The sequence below is a fragment of the Eublepharis macularius genome, chromosome 1 (assembly GCF_028583425.1).
Source record: "Eublepharis macularius isolate TG4126 chromosome 1, MPM_Emac_v1.0, whole genome shotgun sequence".
In the NCBI taxonomy this organism is placed as follows: Eukaryota; Metazoa; Chordata; class Lepidosauria; order Squamata; family Eublepharidae; genus Eublepharis; species Eublepharis macularius.
In genome coordinates this window covers 185,322,578-185,341,701 of record NC_072790.1, presented here as the reverse complement: position 1 = coordinate 185,341,701, position 19,124 = coordinate 185,322,578, and positions in this window count along the sequence as shown.

Sequence of the window (19,124 nt, the reverse complement as noted above, 5' to 3'; positions counted from 1 at the left end):
TATGATCAATGATGTTACTGTTGAAGTAAAATTGCCAAAAAATTTGAAACGTGCACCCGGTTTTCCATTTCAGCCTCCTCAAGAAGGACCCTGGACGTGACCAGTGGGACCTGTACCCCATAGCCCTACCTCCTATCTTTATAGACGGACAGCCCCATCAAGAGGTTGAGCTCATTTTGGACTCTAAGTGGAAGAGGGGGGTGCTGTATTATCTAATTCAATGGAAACATTTTTCAAAAAGCCATGCTGAATGGGTTAGATCCACTGATGTGAGAGCTGCGAAGTTTGTTCGGGCTTTCTGTAGGAGACTATATAGCATCTGGATCAGCCCTCGGCTGAGATGTATGATCTGGTAAGACCACAGTGTTAAGATATTGAGTGAAATATGTTTTATTTTTCTGAAATAGGAAGTAAACTCTAGAGCAAGTCTGAAAGGAACAGAACATCATGAGAGACCTTCCAAAATGTATTTAGTTTCAGGTAGGTAGCCATGTTGGTCTGCAGTAGAACAGCAGGATTTGAGTCCAGTGGCACCTTTGGGACCAACAAGATTTTTAATGTTTACACTTTCGAGAATCAAAGCTTTCGAGAGTCAAAGCCGGGGGGACTGATCTTCGGGGGGGGGGCAGGATGTCAGGTGCTCAGGATCACCTGTCATACCCCTGCAGCTGAAGCTGATGCTGTTGTAGTGATTCTGTCTGTGATTCTGTCACTGGGGTGGGAAACTGAGGATGAGAAGTGGTTGTTGATTCCTGTTGTAATCTCTCCCTAGCCTGGGAACCTGCCTGGTCTTGAGAAGTTTATGAAACCCACAGCCTGTTTTCCTGCTTGCAGAGTTGAGGACTGTTAGAAGGAGGGGGGTGGGGAATTAGGAGGAATCGTGGGGAACCTTTATATGCTTTAGGCTTGTCTGTAGCCGCCAGTCCTAGCAAGGATGGCCTAAGAGCATGAAACTGGCATCTTACCTCCGATGTGGCAAGAAGCAAATATAACTTTGATACATAAAGAGGGAATGATCCATTAATACCACAATCATACAGGCCTATCTCTTTGTTGAATGTGGATTATAAGATATTTACAATAATAATGGCTCAAAGATTGAAAAGATGCACCTCAGAGGTAATACATGAAGACCAAACAGGCTTTGTCTCGAAGAGGCACATGAAAGATAATATCAGATACCTCCTTAGTGCAATTTAATACTCAAGACAAAAAGGTGAAAAAACTGCATTTATGTTTGTTGATGTTGAAAAAGCGTTTTACAATGTTTTTTGGAAGTTTCTTATAAAAATGCTGCAAAGAATGAACTGTGGGATTGAGTTTTTGAATGGGATTCAGAGTTTTTATACCAAATAGCAAGCTGCAAGTTTAGTTAACAGTTTGCTTACGAAGAAGATTGAAATAACAAAAGGAACATGTCAAGGATGTTCAATTTCACCACTATTGTTTATCATTGTGCTTGAAGTTTTGGTAGTAAGAATTAGACATGATAGCAGAATTGCTGGAATAAAGGAGGGGAAAGAGATGTATAAGATGAAAACCTACGCAGATGGTGTGGTTATATCAGTGACAAATCTACATACCTCCCTGATTTATGTAATGGAACAAATATTAAGATTTGGGCAGCATTCTGGATATAAACTGAATAAGAAGAAAACAAAGATAATGTTACTCTCGACAATGAAGGAAGAATGTGAAAAGATGGGAAGCATACCGACTGTACCATTACTACAAAGCCAATACAATATTTAGGGATAAATGTATCATCACAAAATGAGAACCTTTACAAAGATAATTATCAAAAAGTTTGGACAGGAATTACTGAAGATTTGCAGAGATGGCAAAATTTAAATATTTCATGGTTAGGAAGAATTGAGGCTGTAAAAATGAATATCTTACCTAAATTAAATTTCCTATTTAAAATTATTCTAATTTAGATTGAACAAAAGATTCTCAATAGATGGCAGAAAGCAATAAATGACTTTATATTGAAAAGAAAGAAACCAAGGATAAGATTTAAAGTATTGTGAGATGACAAAAATAGGGGAGGATTGGCTGTACCGAACATCAAATAGTATCATCAAGCAGTGGCGTTAGTTTGGATAACAGATTGGATTATGAATCCAAGCAACAGACATATTAAATTGGAAACAGCGGATGCTAAAGAAGGTATCTATAATTATTTATGGATAAAGAGATCATGTAAATCTATTCATAAGCAAGATGGGACCCACACTGTAAGGGATGACCCGCTTAAAATATGGTTTCAATGCAGAAATAAATTGAGCCCACCAATTTCCCCATTGATGTTGCCAATTAACGCCTACTATGATGCAACAGTTAGGAACAGAATTGATCAACCTAGCTATGAATCTTTGATAGACAAAGAACGAAACATAAAAACCTGGCAAGAAATCCAGGCCCATGGCAAAAACATTCCTTGGTTGACTTATCACCAAATAGTATCAAGATTGAAGGATAAAATTCTCAAAGAAGGCAGCAGGTTGAGAGAAAAAATACAATATGAACTATTAATATCTGGAGATTTGTTGCATCTTTTGGGGAAGATTTACAAAACAGTACTCCAATACCAAACAGAAATGGAGCAAGTTAAAACTTGTATGAGAAAATGGATGCAAAATTTTGGGGAAACTATTCTGTTGGACATATGGGAAAATTTATGGATTAAGGACATAAAATTTACAGGTTGCCAGGTATTGAGAGAAAATGTTCTTTAGATGGTACATTACGCCCAAAGATATTGCGAGGATTAGTAAGGATTACAGTGGACATTGTTGGAAATGTCAGAATATGGATGCAACATTTTACCATATGTAGTAGACTTGCAAGATATCACGAAAATACTGGATAAAAATACATGAAGACATACAAAAGATCCTCAAACTCAGATTTGAATTAAATCTGAAATGTATGCTTTTAAATATTTTACCAACTAATGTGAGAAAAGAACAAGGAGACCTCTTCCGTTATATGGTGATGGCAGCAAGGGTATTATTTGCAGGTAGATGGAAAAATTATGCCTGCCCTGGTCTCTCAGAGTGGAGAGATAAGATTTATGAATATGCTTCAATGGCCAAACTGACTATCTACGTACAAAATAGACCAATAACAGTTCTGGAAAAAATGGATTTCTTCGATTACTTAGGCTTAACTAATTGATATTGAAGCTTAGAGGGAGGGAGGGAGAAGGAGAAATGTTACGTAGTTAGGGTTAAGGAAATTTGAATGTATTGCTTGTTTTACTCCCAAAGCTATTATCCCTATATTGTTTATATATTTATTGGTTGTATAAGATTGTATAACTTTCAATTTACTGTCTAATTTAGAATCTGTATAACTTTTTTATTATGCACTTACTTTATCTCAATTTCTTTGCTTTAATAAAATTCTTAATTATTTTAAGAAACTGGCATCTTATCAATAAAGAATTTTAACTCCTGGAGTGAAGTCTTCTGAGAGTTGCCTGGCATCCTTACAGGTGGACATAGTCAGACATGCCTATGTCCACCAAACCCTGCCCACCAGGCTCTACTAACCCCTGGTCACCAGGAATTTCCCAACCCAGAGCTAGCAAGCCTATTATAAAGCAACATGCATCAGAAGTATACCTTACGGAGTGACACATTTCCTGACACTTCTGGGCTTTGGGGCAGAATACCTAAGTACTACTGTGTCTTGTGTCAAACTGTTGCAGTCATTTCTTCAGAATGGGACTAATTCTTTCCCCCAGGCTCATGTTCTTTCAAGCTATGAGGTAAAACACAAGATCAGCAAGTCCTAAAAAATAATGCACCTTTAGCACGATACTGAAATTCTGAGATATTGAAGAGCAAGATTCCACAGTCTTAGTGCTACTACTGAAAAGACCTTAGATTGTTTAACTATCCCCCTTCCTTCCAATAGGGAATCCCTGAAGAGGCCCTCTGTAGATGACTTGAGTGTTGGGTAGGTCATATGAAAAATGTGTAATGGGCTCATATTCGCTAATAGAGAAGCGCATAAACCAGAATACAAACCAAAGTTCATGACGAACTGCTACGAACTTTAGGCTTGTTTGTTTGGTTCATTTTTTGATTCATCATCACTGCAGAGAGCCTGGCGCCAATCAATCAGTTTCCTAGGCAACAGGGGATGGACTTCCTGCAAATCTTCTGCTGACCTGGAAGTGGCCTTCTGCTGACCCAGAAGTTACAATTTACTGACCTGGATGTGACATTTTCACAAACCAAATGAACCAGTTTGTGAACCGGGGGAGGTTCATGAAAGTTCGTGGTTCGTAAAATGTGACGAACCACGAAGTTTGGTTTTTTTCCAGTTCGTGCACATCTCTATTTGCTAACCAACAGGCACAGAAGAGCACTGTACAACATCTTCCTCTGAATAATTTAAGATAAATATCCAGCATTAGTTACTGTATACGCCACAGTATTACAAAGGATTGTTGTGGCCTATATGTGGATATTTTGTATGGTAGCCAATTTTCAGGTGAGGCCTGAAGATCTCTCAGAATTACTATTGCTCCTCAGACAACAAAGATCAGTTCTCCTGGAGAATATTTGTTTGTTTGTTTGTAGTCTGCCTTTCTCACTGAGACTCAAGGCAGATTACATAGTGTGAGATTAGCACAGTCAGTATCAATGACATTTCAATAAACAATGCCATAGGGAAAAGAACTGCAAGTTTACAAAGATATAACATTAGCAAAAATCCAATACAGAGCTGAAGAAATGGTGAAACAGAGCATAAGCAATTCTAGGACTGACATTAGGCAACATAGAAGTACCCAGTAAGGTCATATTTAAAGCAACAGGTAGTACATAGGAGCACATGCTTAAAGCAAGAGATCGTGTGTAAGGCAACATAATGGTGAAGTCTATAGTCCCTAACTCATTAGCGAAGCACCTCTTTGAGATCATTTTCCTACAATACAGTCCTTAGCTACTTTGGAAGGTGGATTCTATGGCATTATAACCAGCTGAGGCCCCCTTCCATCCCCAAATCCTGCCCTTCTCTGGCTTCACCTCCAAATCTCCAGGATTTTCCCAACCCAGAGTTGGCAACCCAATGAATCTGCCATCTCCCCCCCCCAAAAAAAACCTTCAATAATTATTTATTGGCTTTATATAGTAATTTGAAATGAAAATATGTGATGATAATCACTATATAAGCATGCAATGCCAAAGCAGATGGAAACAGAAGCTCTTTGTATATGGGTGGAATGGTCATCAAGAGAAATACAATCAAAGTAAATGTAGGATCCGTAAACAGCATATAATTAGCCAGTGTTTTTCTATTGGCTTCCTCTAATATGCAATAGGGGGAAATGCAATAAAATGTCAAGGACTCAATTAAACAGATGGTTCTATGCTGCTTATTTTTCTCCACTGTATTGTTTGCGTCAGTTAAAGTAAAAAATGCTTAGATAGAGACTGAATCACCAATTCCTGTAAAAGCCATTTTCTTAAGAGTTTCTTAAGCATGAAGGGAGAACTAAAGGCATGGCAAAGGAAGAGAGCTTGTATCATGAGCTTTTATTAGGGCCATTATTATGTCTCATTAATTAATCTGAGCATTGCTGTAGTGACGTCTTGGGCTCATTTCACAGGAAAAAATTACCCAGGATTGCCAAGTTAAATAGACAATTACAGGAAGACCAGATTATGCCTACATTGCATTCCCCCAAAGGCACTGGGCCAAGTTCACGTCAAAGTCATAATAGCTAGAATATCCCGCCATTAAAAACAGCTCCTGTGGATATACGTCACAAGACATTTGTAATGTACGCAGAGGATGTATTGATCTTCCTTGGGCTTCCTGTCTCATAAACTCATAACAGCAAAAGAAGGGAGATGTAAGTGTGCAACTCCTTGCCATGCACAGGCAATGTAACACCTGGGTTTTAATCTACTAATGCATCATTAACAAAGCAGAGAGACAGCAATCTTGTTTTTTATTTCTTTCCCAAGCAGTAGTTGTCTAAAACAGGCATTACATGAGAAACCTTGTTGCCAGAGGACAAGCAATCTGATCCAGCTTTATTTTTCTGCTTCTTAATTCATGGTGTCAAATCTGCTTGGTTTATTTTCTGGTGAATTGTGGAACGAAATAGCATGATTATTACTGACCAGTGCACGAATATTGATCAATCAGTTTTCCTGGATGCTTCCCTTCTTCCCTTTTGATCACTTGGCTGTTTCATGCAATTCTTTGCTTTGCATACAAGACAGCCACGTCCATTATGGATCCATCAATCCAAATTTGTGCGCCTGAAGAACCATAAACATTCAGTCCTGATCAGTTAAATACAAAATAAAAGAGGTGTTTACTTAAAGGCAGCGGCAGTTCAACAAAGGATGCTGCTTGAGCCCCTCTCCCATTGCCTGCTTCCATCATCACCACCACCACCAATGGTGCATCTATGTGACACTACATGACAAGGCTTTCCCTCCTTGTTCTCCAGGCTTTTGTAAACATAGCATGGCAATTCATGCATGCCCCAGAGGAATTTCCCATTGAAGATTACTGGTGCCATCTTCACTACAACAGGATGAGAGCAAATATGAAGGACAAGGCAATGCCACTTTCTGCAGTGCTCAGCAATGTCACTGCCGGCTGTATCCAGAAGTGATGTCACAATACTGAAAAATCCCTGATCTCTGTGGTAAAAGCCATAGAGATTTGGGGAATTCCTAGAGCATTGTGTCATTGTGTAACATAATTCCCTGTCCCTACCCCCCATTTTTGTTTCCACTGGAGTGAAGTGCCCCACTGGGACTTGGCACCTGGGGTAGAAATTTGCCTGTCTCCTTCTAGGCAAATGACTACTCTCTTGGGCTGATGGCTATTTTATTTATTGTATTTATTTTTTAGATTTTTATACCCCTCTCCCTTGAACAAGGCCTGAAGTAGTTTACAATATTAAAAACGGTGAAAAACAACAATAAATATTAACTATAGTTATTTGTTTATAAAGCTGTGATGACAATCATGAGCTGTAAAAATTATGAAAATAACTGTTTCCAGGTTTTACTTGTGACAAGGGATGCCAAGTCCCCCTACCCTCCTGGTGGGAGGGCAGAGAACCCTGAGCTTATCTTTTCAGCATGCCTGGATTGTTCGGGAAGTCTGGGAAGTGACGTCATCACACAGGTGTGGGAGCATGCATGTTTCTCAGTGGGCTGATTTGGGCTCCAAATGGGCCCGATTTGGAGCCAAAATCAGCCCGCTGAGAAGTACAGGAGAGCATTCGGGTGGCGTGATGATGTCACTTCCAGAGGTGATGTCATCACACCACCCTAGGAGTATGCCCTTTCCTCTTCCACCAGCCAGGTGAGTAGAGACGGGGTCTGAGGGTGGGAATGGTAGATCCCATGCCCCCAGCAGGAGAATAGCATCCTTACTTGTGATTCTCCAGAATGGAAACACTAATCCTAAATGCTCGGTAGTCACAACCCCCCTCTCTTTTTTAAAAAGTTCTTGTGTTTACCAGTAATGCAGCATGAGCTCATATTTAATTATGAATCTTTACTGATTTCCTGGAGAATTTCTCCTTTCCAATCAGATCATCACAAGGGAGGAGCAAAGAGCACTCCCAGCTGATCTCAAGCTGCAGAGAGCTGCCATTCTACTTCCCCCAGTCCCCCCTCCTTGAGGGCTGGAGAAAGGCTTTTTTTGTGTGAAAGTAGAAAAAATTTAGGGGCTCATAGATTTCAGACCCCTTGCCCAATTTGCTTAAAACCTGGGTGTCATGGGGTTGAGTGAAGGTGAGGACTCCTTGGGAGAAGAGGAGCCTTGTGTAACCAGCCAAGCCAGCTCTGATACAGCAGAAGTCAGCAATCAGGAGGAACAGCTGCTGGCAGATCAGAGTCCATGGCCAGCAGCTGAGCCAGAAGCCCCAACATGACTGGTGAAGCCAAGCCAGCAGTTACCCAAAGCCCTCAGTCAGCAGCTGAGCCAGCAACATCAATGCCCTCCAGTTCCATCACCACTGGTGAAGCACTGCCAAGGATGCCGAAACCTCCAGCTTCACCCAGAGAGCGCAATAGACAAAAGTAATGGTGGGGGGTGGAGCTGCAGGAGAGGCGGCAAAGTGCATGCCTCCTGGCCAGATGCCTGCTGCTTGTGAAGAGCGATGAGGAAGTAAGCACAGGATAGCTCCCAAGCAGCTGGCTGCCAGCCCAGCCTATCTATTAAACCCTGCCACAGACAACGAGGGAGCGTGGAAGCAACACGTTGGGATCCTGTTCCTGCTGCAACCACTCTGCTGAACCTGGCCTTGCCCTTGCTTTACTATTGTGACCTTTGGACCTTGCCTTTGCCTAGCCCTCGGAACTTGCTGTTAACTGATCTTTGGACTGCCTGACCTTGCTATCTGGACTCTGGAATGGACTCTGACCATGCTACTGGACCAGCCCATGACACTGGGTGCTCTTTGAAGGATGTGCAAAAGACACTCTCTTGCAATTTTGGTGACATTTGGTTGAAAAATGACAAGTCCAGCCCCCCTGGAATTCCTCCATTGGGAATAATGGAAGTACAATGGCTGTGGGGTGTGTGGCTTGCTCAAGGGCCCATAGAATTCAAATGCTTTGATCAATTTACTTGAAACTTGGGAATCTTTGAAGGACAAGCAGAAGACACTATTCTGCAATTTTGGTGACATTTGGCTGAAAAACAACTACTCTAGTCCCCTTTCCCAGAAGTCCACCACATGGTATAATTAAAGTGCAACAATGGTGGAGGGGGGCCTGCAATGGAAGCCTTCCTCACTTTCTGACAATGCTGGTGGCAGGCTGAAGCTCTCCTGCTGGCTGATGCTTGATGGCCATTTTAAGAACTAGTAGAGAGAGTGGCTGTGCAGAGAAGGACTTACTTGGGGGGGGGTCTGTAAAATTGCTCCCTTTGTTCAACCTGCTTGAAATTTAGGGGTTCTTTAGATTAGAGGGAAGACAGTGTTCAGTATGATTTGGTGCTCATAAGTGCACAAATAACTATGCCAGAGCCTCCTATTGGTCCCCCTTTCCCTTCTCCATTGAAAATAACTGCCACAAAAATATCTAGAGAAGATGAAAATTCCGACAATTCCTGAAAAATGGAAAGAGAAACTAAATAAGGAAGTGACGGAAGAAGAAATAAAGGAAGCTATACAATCAACGAAAATAGGAAAGGCGCCAGGACCAGATGGACTAACAGCAAAGTTTTATAAAGTGATGGCTAACGAACTGGCGCCCTTCCTGAAAGAGGCAATGAATGGAGTGATGCAAGATCAAAGGATTCCTGATTCATGGAATGAAGCCAATATATCGCTGATTCCGAAGGAAGGTCAAGATTTGACCAATGTCAAAAATTATAGACCAATCTCTTTGTTGAATAATGACTATAAAATATTTGCAAAGGTGTTGGCAGAGAGGTTGAAAGGATGGATGTCGGAATTCATTGCCGAAGAACAGGCGGGATTTCTACCTAACAGACAAATTAAAGACAATTTGAGGACAGTAATAAACGCTATTGAATACTATGATAAGCACTGTGACAGAGAGGTTGGTTTTTTCTTTGTAGATGCGGAAAAAGCATTTGACAATCTGAACTGGGACTTTATGTTTGCTACTACGGAAAAGCTGCAAATGGGAGAAAAGTTCATACAAGCGGTCAAGGAAATTTATAGAGACCAGAGTGCAGCAATCATTGTGAATGAGGACTTGACAAAAAAATTGAAAATCAACAAAGGAACTAGACAGGGTTGCCCTTTGTCTCCATTGTTGTTTATTCTGATTTTGGAAATATTGATGATCCAAATACGTGAGGATGACACAATCCGAGGTATGAAAATAAAAGAGTTTTCCTACAAGGTCAGAGCTTTTGCGGATGATATAATGTTAATAGTAGAGGATCCAATTGAAAATATGCCAAAGGTAATAGAGAAAATAAAAGTGTTTGGAGATTTGGCTGGATTTTATGTGAACAAAAAGAAGTCAAAGATTTTATGTAAGAACATGACTAAACAGAAGCAGCAAGAGCTAATGAAGATAACAGACTGTGAGGTGACTAATAAAGTAAAATATCTTGGCATTGAACTGATGGCGAAAAATATAGATTCGTTCAAAAATAATTACGAGAAACTGTGGATACAAATAGAGAGAGACTTAATAAAATGGAACAAACTGAATTTATCATGGCTGGGAAGAATTGCAGCAGTAAAAATGAACGTCTTACCACATGTGATGTTCTTGTTGCAAACTATACCAATTATCCGAGACTCCAAACAATTTGATAAATGGCAAAGGAAAATCTCAGATTTTGTGTGGGCAGGCAAGAAACCACGAGTGAAAATGAAGGTTTTACAAGATGCATAGGAAAGAGGTGGCTTGCAACTGCCCAACATAAGACTGTATCATGAGGCAGTATGTCTTGTATGGTTGAAAGACTGGATAATGTTAAAAAAACGTAAGTTGCTGGCCCTGGAGGGACATAAAAAAATATTTGGATGGCATGCATACATGTGGTATGACAAAGTAAAAGTGGATTCTATGTTTTTGCATCATTATATTCAGAGAAGCCTCTTCACGGTCTGGAAGAAATATAAGGTGTATATGGAAGACGGAATTCCTTCATGGGTGGTTCCGTATGAAGTAATAGATCTGAGAACTGTTGATAACGAACAGCAATGCCTAACTTACAAGGAGATTACACAAATACAACATTCAAAGCTGAGAATAAAGACAGAAGAAGAAACGTCTCCTTGTTATGGATGATTTCAGTACAGACAGATCAGAGATCTTTACAATGTGGATTGCCTGACAGGAGGTATAAGATTGGAAAATTCGGAGTTAAAGGAAGTGATATTACAAGAAGGCAAGAAAGAAATATCTAAGATTTACAAATTACTTTTAAAATGGTTTATGGTGGATGAAACAGTAAAAGTCCAGATGGTGAAGTGGGCAATAAACTTTCATAAAGAAATAACAATGGAGGCATGGGAGTACCTATGGGAAAATACAGTGAAGATTTCAACTTGTACGAACATTAAAGAAAATGTGTACAAAATGATTTACAGATGGTACTTAACACCAAAGAAAATTGTGCTAGGAAATACTAATATGTCAGACAAATGCTGGAAATGTAAAAAGCATGAAGGATCACTATATCATATGTGGTGGACATGTGAAGTAGCCAAACAGTACTGGGGTGAAATAATTGAAGCAATTAATGAGATTTTACAAATACAAATAAATAAGAACCCAGAATTGTTGCTACTGAACTTGGGAATGGAGGCAGTTCCAATGCAGTATAGAACATTGTTATTTTACATGACTGCAGCGGCAAGACTTTTGTATGCGCAGAAATGGAAGATACAAGAAATACCAACTGTAGAAGACTAGATTTACAAATTGCTGTACATGGCGGAAATGGACAAAATGACAAGGAAACTTAAAGATCTTGACCTAGGACAATATATTGTTGATTGGGGGAAACTGAAACAATTTTTGGGAAAAAAATGGGATGTAAAAGGAGAACTGTGGCAGTTTGAAAATTTTTAAAGAATAATGTTGTAATGGGAAGAGAGAAGAGATCTTACCATTTAGGGGGAATGTAATTATAATCTAAGCAAATATAACATTTAAGGGAATTTTACATTGAATATATGGGATAACGAGAATGGTTAAACAGATATATCAATGAGGTATATAATATGTAATATATAATATAAAACAATGGGTTAGCGGATCAGACTTTATATTACAAAATACTATGTGGTTGTGTGTTATATTGTGTTGTGTGCTGTGCTACATTGGTGGCATAGCATACAATATATGTTTTATGATATATATTATATTGATAGTATACTTGATGCAATATATGTCTAAAAGAAAAGAAATAGAATATGTTTAAAGTAATAGACACTGAGATCCCTGCTATATACTATACCATACTGTTGTGTTATACTGATATGATATATACTATATTGATAGTATGTTTGATAGAGTTTACGTAAAAGAATAAGAATGTGCTTAGAGTAAGAGATATTATGATCTATAGGTGGTAGGAAAATATAAATGAAATAGATTTAAGTAATAAGAAGGGTTAAGGGTTGGAAAGCTGTTGGAAGTCAATAGGGAGGGGGGAGGAAAAGGGTGGGGGATAGAGCAAGGGGAAAAATGGGATTATATGCGTTAAATTTGGAAAATTCTTTTCTTTGGTTTTTTCACTCACCAATAAAACTTTATTAAAAAAAAAGAAAAAGAAAATAACTGCCACAAAAACCATAGGAATGGACAAAAACTAATGAATTTCTCCCGCAATCCCCCTTCTGACACTACTTAATCACATTAAATATTTCACTCAACAGCCCTGGCTATGAAACATCAATGAAAATTTTCTAGATGAACAGCCCTACTTTTTTATACTTCCTAATAATTTGACCTAGTTTTTACTGATGTAACTTTCTGGGCTTGGCCCCCAGTAGAGTTAGTGAGGGAAAGGGTTTTTTTTTTGTTCTCCAGGGGGAATCATAGGAAGTGGCTGAGAAGCTAAAAGGGAGGAGAAGGAGTTCCAAGGAAAAACTAGGGAAAAGAAATATGTCTGAGGAGATGGAGGTGTAAGAACAGCATAGGCTGGTGAGCAGCCTAAAAGAGAACTAAATGGGCAGCAGCAGCAGCCAACCAACCTCTGTCACAAGACTGTGACAGATGATTGCAAGGCCTAATAAAGAGAGAAAAGAATCTATCATCTCTCTGGTTCTATTTTTAGCTGTGTGACACAGTTTATACATAGGTTTTCTTATTTTGGTTACCCATTCTTCCGTCTTGAAATTCACCGTTTGTAGTCTAAGTTCTATTTGTGAAGGGTGAAAGTCTGCTAGAATGTTTGTGGGTTGTAACTTTCTTTCTTTGACTCCTGATAGTTCCTCCCTGCTAAGACAGCAGAAATGAATGAGCTGGAGGCACTATTGTTTTCTCCCCTTCACCCCCTTCCATTAACCAATCCAGGTCTCATGATTTCTTCCCTCTGTTGGAGTTGGTGGGAGAAACTTGGGTTACACTGAGGGATAATCAAATCTGGTCAGATACATGGTGGCACCTGTGATCATATTCTTAAAACAATGTCTGGAACCTTTCCTCTGGCATTCCAAGTTGCTAAGTGAACCCTTGATGAGCAATTCTTAACATTCAAAATGTTACTGGAAAGAGAAAAGAAAGAAGAAAAAGTGGTCAACTGTATAAATATTAGTGGTTATGTGAGCTGGCCTTTATTCTCCAGACTAGCTTACAATAAATTCTACTTGCTGGGTTTTTCATATTCCTTGCAGAATTGACTGGTGTGCATGGGAGTTTCCTAGTCTGACTCAATGTGTGAAAAATTCAACACAAATGCACAAAGGCTTTTAAAAACTGAAGTTGTTATGGCTTTTAGCAGCTAGCAAACAGTCTCATGTATTGCCCTGTATTCACCTTCCTTCCCAAATCAGGAATAAATGTTGTCCCTTTAGAACTAGCTTGCTGTTCTCACCCTGACAAGATTACACTGGTCTGCTCAGGGAACAAATCAAAGCCAACCTTTATATATTTCACTATTCCATTTTCCTCTTTCTCCTGCCAAGAACTCTTACTTCCTATTATAACACTAAGAATTTCTTAACTATATGGACATGATTCAAGTCTGGCCCCCTAGAGGTCAACAAGCTAAAAATGAACTCCTTTCTCATTTAAGCTTCAATTGAATCTGGACATTGATTTTGTTAGTCTTGGCAAATTCAATTTTAATCTTGGCTACCCAGACAACACCAATTGCATAGCTGTAACTCAACTAGAGTATTATCATTACTATCAGCGATAGCCATTGTGCTTAATGTCTGTATCAAAATGTTGTCTCGAGGGAGATGGAGGTGAAACAGTTGCCATCAAATTCTCACTTGCTTTGTAGCAATTCCTGATCACCTGCTGGTTTGGCTGACATTCCACTTGCCTGTCATGATCAGGGAGTCTATCATTTGCCTAGCTGGTTGGTTGCATTCAGCTGAATTTGGAGGCATTCGTGAAATGATGGCACAGCTTTCTTGCAGCTGCCACCCCATTGCACCACCTGTCTACTGCTGCCCAGCAACTACAACTATTAAAAACATAATTAAAAGGAAAATAATGTTTGAGGTTTTGTGCTTAGGCTTTCTCTTTAGATGTCTTCCATGAACCTTTCACATTTCTTGTGTTCACTTCATGAACAGATGCACAGGTGCACAAAGCAGCAGATGTATCCAAGGTGAGTCATTTAAAGCATCCAACTGCGCAGTCGCAAAGAGGTGACTAATTACAAGAGACTCTGTACTTTACAAGTATGCTAATTTAATGACCCTGCTGTGACACTGAGAAATACATGCCTCTTCTCTGGTAAATGGGGTCATTTAGCCTGCAGACTGGGCTAAAGCGGTTTCACACTGGCATTTTTATGCCAAGGTCCAACTTGGAGCTATAGCCCAAGCAGCTACTGGTCAGGTGCAAAGCTGCTCAGCATGGTGCTGGGCTTGAGATGAAGTTTGAAACACCAACACAATTGAATCAGGACCTTGCCTCACATGTAACGGAACAAGTTGTTGCAAGGTCCCCTGGAGATTGTGCTTGTCTCAAAATTCTCAGCATGCCTGCTTGTTTGGAATTGTTTACTTGATGCATTCCAAGAGAGCTCTAGTGGCACAGCCCATCCAAAGTTAAGCATTTAACCCACTGGTTTCATGGAGTTAAGCCCTTGAGTATGAGCACAGAGCATGGAGCACAGCGGAGCACGGAGCACGGAGCTGAGTTGTGCCCCAGCATATTTTTCTTCAATAAAAGGTGCAAGATTAATATACTGTTATATTAATATGTTATTAATATGCCCAAGCTTATCATAAAGCAGGGACAGAAGCTGTTTTTATGGGCCATTGACATCTGCCTTCTCTTCTGTTTTAATGAAATTGCCTGAGATTTCTTAACACTCTTTACAACCCACTGGTCCATAAGCCACTCAAAGTGTTTATAAACCAAGCAGCTGCCAAATATCATAAGTCAACAGACTAATCTTCTGATGCAGGTTTCCTTTAAAGATCCTTTGCATTCTTTATGGTCCCTTTGCTGATAGGCTGTGTTATGTAGAAGGTGTTTACAGGCAGAGGTGATGCTGAACCTTTACATGCTACGGCCATGTTACAAAACAGTTGTAAAAGCCATCAAGTAATCTTGTGCTTCCCTGTAGCAGAAGATGTCAGGTGATATGATGAAGATGCTGTCTGGTATGTACCTCTCCACAAGACCAAGAGGAACATCTGTCACCAATATTTCTACTTCAGCTGCCTCTGCACCTGGTTGCTCTCTCAGCAAGTTCCTGTTGTATTCTTCTTCCATATGCTCAGATATCCGGCACTTGGTTTATAATGTCATGCTGCTTATCATAGCCAAATAATTTGCTCAAGGAAAGCAAAAAAACACTTAAGAAAGATTGAGATATCAAATTCCGCTTTGTGTTCTATGAGGCAAGTCTCCTGGTTTGCTTATGACTTAGTCATTTCAGCTCTCTGCACAACTTTCATTTTTCTTTCCTAGTGAAAAGGTGACAGAAATGAATGAACAGGACAACTTCTTCTGATGATTCAACAGCATAAGCCATTTTCTCAAATCATTCAGATGATAGTTAAATGAAGCTTATTAAGTTTCGTTGAGTAGAGGTGCTGTGAGGAGGAAACTATAGGGTGCTGTGGAGCAATGGAATTGGGGAAATAATGTGATTTGCTTTCATATGATGTTTGAGATTGGTCTGGGTGGCATAATGAGGACCTCAGTGGAATCTTGGTCTTGAGACGCTGGCTGATTCTTGGCAGCCCTGCTGTCAACTATTTCCTATCCCTGGAAACCACACTGATGCAGCCAGTGCAAGCGCAAACCTTCCTAAAAAAGATTGAGGATGAATCTATAAATTGTTTCAGTTTTTATGCTACCTGTTTTATCTGTTTTATTTGATGACTTTTAAACTGATGTAATCCGCTTTGAGCCTGCTTGCAGGGAGAGTGGAGTGATAACAATCGCAGTCGCAATCGCAATCGCAATAACAAACAGTAACAGCTCAGTGAAACCAAAACAGTTGGATGTAAGCCTGTTTAGGCAAGTTTTTCATGGTGCACAAGTAGTATTGATGGCAGTGAAGTGCCAAACTGAGTGGAGACTCTGACTTTGTGAAACAGGTCCAGGTGACTGTAACCTGCTGTAGCACAGTGGTTCAGCTGTGAATCAGCACTTTACTGGTTTGAATCCCACTACTGCCTGAGCTCAGTAGGTGGCCTTCGGTAAGCTACTCCTCTCAATCCTAGCTCCCCAGCTGTATCTTGAGGATAATAACACTAATTTGCTCACTCATCCTGGTGAGGCACTAATCTGTCTTGTTGTTGTTGTTGTTGTTGTTGTTGTTGTTGTTATATTAATGACACCACACACAAAAATGATTAACATTTTATGATCCATGAGAAAGTTGCTGTACAAAACAACTTCTCAAATAATTCAGCTGTGATTTTTTTGTGACCTTGTCAACAACTACACTGCTCATTTAAGATCTCTATGGGGCCTTAGACTAGTCATGCCTTAGGTAATTCTTTTTGCTTGTTTGAATCATTTTCCAGTTCTGTTATCCCAGCCCAGTTGCATTGTTTATCAGTTATCTTATGCTGTTGAATTAAATTGTTTTCTATATTTTGTAATCCATCTTGAGTCTCTGAGAAAGAGGGACTATAAATGAAGTAAAATAAATAAACATGATTGAAATGGCTTCATGCGAATCCACAATGCTGCTTTCTGTGCACTTAGCACTACAGGCTAAATCAGAAGAATGAGAAATGCACAAAAAGATTCATTTAAAAAAGGAAAACCACTTATTTCTTTTCTTTATTACTGGTCAGGAACACTGAATTGCTAATATAGGACAAGCTTTTGTAGTGGGGATTGCTGGAGACACAGGATAAGGCTTGCAGTGTGGAGATACAAAAATACATGCAGTACAATCCTGAGGGCCACCATGGCATAAACGGCTCAACACTAGCACAACAGTGGTACTGCTAGTCCATTCCCTAAAGGAATTCCCCATGTGCAAGGGACCAAGCAAACACCCCTGTAGTGGAACTGTATGGGCCGTGACCATGCTAGCACCCCCAGCAACCATGCTGCTGTACCTTCAAAATGTCAAAAGGCACGAGAGTTTGGCTGTGAGGGATAGGAGAGAACCAACCAATTCAGGGCAGCAACCATGGGGACTTGGTCCCAGAGACTCATGAGGAGAGGGGTGGGGAGGGGCAAGCTCACACAGTGTCAGGCCATGCCTGCAGCCCCACTATACCCCTTAAAGGCGAAAGACTCTGCCAAACAGGCAAGTGGAAGAGGCATAAAAAGAGAAAGAGGGCCCCACCACCCCACACACTGGCATCCCATGCACACACACACTGCTGGGCCTGGCTTGACCCTGTCCTTCACACACCTTTCCAGGAACATAGGGCCAACCATGGGTACCTGATGATCAGCAGAGAGGTGCCTCCCAGCACTATGGGCATGTTGGTGAAGCAGGCTCCACCACTGGTGGAGCAGGAGGAATCCACAGGAGCCAAATGAGCCACTGACATGTTCATGAGCAGCCCCTCCATGTGTACTTGCCACCCATCCATGTCGCCAGTGACAGCCACCAGCAATGCAAAGTAATCAGTAGCCACCCCCTGTGCTGCTGCAAGGTCATCCAAGCTCTATCTGCTGATCCAGGTTACAGCCTCCGTCCACTTGCACCTGATTTCCAGCTGCCACTCAAATGGATGAGGGGGTGGGGTATGTGCTGTGCAGGGGAAAGCAGGAGCCCTGAGTCTCCAGCCCTACCAGGGGCTGCACCAGCTACCCATTGGTAGCCAGCTCATGGTGCAGTGACACCATCACCATCCTCCCCACTGCCTCCACCCCACCCCCATTTGAGGATGTAGAATCCAACCTCATGACATGACACCTCATCCACACCTGGTCAACCCAGGGAGTCCCTGGTGCCCAAGGTCAGAAGGATGACCAACCCTGTTTCCACAGCCCATCTCAATGGGGTGAGGGTGTGAAGATGTTCCACAACACTGGTGGAGGCAGGGCCGGTGCCAGAGGTTCTGGCGCCCAAGGCGGGGGGCGCGCGCACACACCACGGACTGCATGATGACATCATCACAGATGTCATCACGCGCCACAGGGGGGCTGGGCAGCTCGCAGAGCCCCAAGCAGAGAAGCTTCAAGCTGCTGCTGGGGCAGCACGCGGAGGCTGCTCCGTGCGCCGCCCCAGCAACAGTTCACGGCTTCTGCGCCCGGCTGGGGCAGAGGAGCGCGCAGCGGAGCTGGTGCTGCTGCAGCCAGCCAGCCAGCCCCGTGCCGCCGCCGCCACATGCCCCAGCTGAGTGCAGAAGCTGCAAGCCACTGCTGGGGCGGCGCGCAGAGGCTGCTCCGTGCGCCACCCCAGCAATAGCTCACGTCTTCTGCGACCGGCTGGGGTGGAGGAGCACGCAGCGGAGCTGGCGTGGCTGGCTGCAGCTGCTGCTGTTGCTGCAGCCAGCCAGCCAGCTCCGTGCCGCCACCACCACACACCCCAGCTGGGCGCACAAGCCGTGAGCCGCTGCTGGGGCAGCGCCCGGAGGCTGCGGCCTGCTGGGGTGTGTGGCGGCAGCAGCGGCAGCAGCATGGAGCTGGCTGGCTGGCTGCAGTAGTAGCTGCATCCCAGTCATGCCAGCTTCGCTGCGCGCGCCTCCGCCCCTGACACCCCCTCTGGCACCCCTCTAAAGCCCACGTGCCCGAGGCCACCACCTACCTGACCTCCATGGGTGCGCCGGCCCTGGGTGGAGGTCAGGAAGGATGACAGAGCCTGGGGTTAGCAATGGAGAGCAACACATGTCAACTTCATCTGCCCATGCCATGCGAGGTCCCACAGACATGCCCCGCTCCCATGGCCACCTCACCTCTGTCTTGTCCACCCCAGAAGCCACCCAGGTGGCAGTGGCTGCCCCATTGCTGATATCCATCTCCTCCTGGCTGTTCAATGCCTAAATGGGGATAGAAGAAAATGATTTGATTTTTAAGTTCAAT